Source organism: Salvelinus alpinus, chromosome 11, assembly GCF_045679555.1.
Source record: "Salvelinus alpinus chromosome 11, SLU_Salpinus.1, whole genome shotgun sequence".
Taxonomy (NCBI): Eukaryota; Metazoa; Chordata; class Actinopteri; order Salmoniformes; family Salmonidae; genus Salvelinus; species Salvelinus alpinus.
The window spans coordinates 34,036,408-34,038,929 of NC_092096.1; positions in this window are offsets into that span (position 1 = coordinate 34,036,408).

Below are 2,522 nucleotides of genomic sequence, written 5' to 3' on the forward strand. Positions count from 1 at the left end.
CTCTGGATAAGAGCGTCTGCTAAATGACTTAAATGTAAATGTTGTTTGGTCTGTAACCATGAGGAGGTGATACTATATAATGTTGTTGGGTCTGTAACCATGAGGAGGGGATACTATAATGTTGTTGGGTCTGTAACCATGAGGAGGGGATACTATATAATGTTGTTGGGTCTGTAACCATGAGGAGGGGATACTATAATGTTGTTGGGTCTGTAACCATGAGGAAGGGATACTATATAATGTTGTTGGGTCTGTAACCATTAGGAAGGGATACTATATAATGTTGTTGGGTCTGTAACCATGAGGAGGTGATACTATATAATGTTGTTGGGTCTGTAACCATGAGGAGGGGATACTATATAATGTTGTTGGGTCTGTAACCATTAGGAAGGGATACTATATAATGTTGTTGGGTCTGTAACCATGAGGAGGTGATACTATATAATGTTGTTGGGTCTGTAAACATGAGGAGGGGATACTATAATGTTGTTGGGTCTGTAACCATGAGGAGGTGATACTATATAATGTTGTTGGGTCTATAACCATGAGGAGGGGATACTATATAATGTTGTTGGGTCTGTAACCATGAGGAGGGGATACTATAATGTTGTTGGGTCTGTAACCATGAGCAGGGGATACTATATAATGTTGTTGGGTCTGTAACCATGAGGAGGGAATACTGTATAATGTTGTTGGGTCTGTAACCATGAGGAGGGGATACTATATAATGTTGTTGGGTCTGTAACCATGAGGAGGTGATACTATATAATGTTGTTGGGTCTATAACCATGAGGAGGGGATACTATATAATGTTGTTGGGTCTGTAACCATGAGGAGGTGATACTATATCATGTTGTTGGGTCTGTAACCATGAGGATGGGATACTATATAATGTTGTTGGGTCTGTAACCATGAGGATGGGATACTATATAATGTTGTTGGGTCTATAACCATGAGGAGGGGATACTATATAATGTTGTTGGGTCTGTAACCATGATGAGGGGATACTATAATGTTGTTGGGTCTGTAACCATGAGTAGGTGATACTATATAATGTTGTTGGGTCTGTAACCATGAGGTTGAGATACTATATAATGTTGTTGGGTCTGTAACCATGAGGATGGGATACTATATAATGTTGTTGGGTCTGTAACCATGAGGAGGGGATACTATAATGTTGTTGGGTCTATAACCATGAGGAGGGGATACTATATAATGTTGTTGGGTCTGTAACCATGAGGAAGGGATACTATATAATGTTGTTGGGTCTGTAACCATGAGGAGGTGATACTATATAATGTTGTTGGGTCTGTAACCATGAGGAGGGGATACTATAATGTTGTTGGGTCTGTAACCATGAGGAGGGGATACTATATAATGTTGTTGGGTCTGTAACCATGAGGAGGGGATACTATAATGTTGTTGGGTCTGTAACCATGAGGAAGGGATACTATATAATGTTGTTGGGTCTGTAACCATGAGGAGGTGATACTATATAATGTTGTTGGGTCTGTAACCATGAGGAGGGGATACTATAATGTTGTCGGGTCTGTAACCATGAGGAGGTGATACTATATAATGTTGTTGGGTCTGTAACCATGAGGAGGGGATACTATAATGTTGTTGGGTCTGTAACCATGAGGAGGGGATACTATATAATGTTGTTGGGTCTGTAACCATGAGGAGGGGATACTTTATAATGTTGTTGGGTCTGTAACCATGAGGAAGGGATACTATATAATGTTGTTGGGTCTATAACCATGAGGAGGGGATACTATATAATGTTGTTGGGTCTGTAACCATGAGGAGGGGATACTATATAATGTTGTTGGGTCTGTAACCATGAGGAAGGGATACTATATATAATGTTGTTGGGTCTGTAACCATGAGGGGATACTATATATAATGTTGTTGGGTCTGTAACCATGAGGAAGGGATACTATATAATGTTGTTGGGTCTGTAACCATGAGGAGGGGATACTATATAATGTTGTTGGGTTTGTAACCATGAGGAAGGGATACTATATAATGTTGTTGGGTCTGTAACCATGAGGAGAGGATACTATATAATGTTGTTGGGTCTGTAACCATGAGGAAGGGATACTATATAATGTTGTTGGGTCTGTAACCATGAGGAAGGGATACTATATAATGTTGTTGGGTCTGTAACCATGAGGAGGGGATACTATATAATGTTGTTGGGTCTGTAACCATGAGGAGGGGATACTATATAATGTTGTTGGGTCTGTAACCATGAGGAGGGGATACTATATAATGTTGTTGGGTCTGTAACCATGAGGAGGGGATACTATATAATGTTGTTGGGTCTGTAACCATGACGAGGGGATACTATATAATGTTGTTGGTTCTGTAACCATGAGGAAGGGATACTATATAATGTTGTTGGGTCTGTAACCATGAGGAGGGATACTATATAATGTTGTTGGGTCTGTAACCATGAGGAAGGGATACTATATAATGTTGTTGGGTCTGTCACCATGAGGAGGGGATACTATATAATG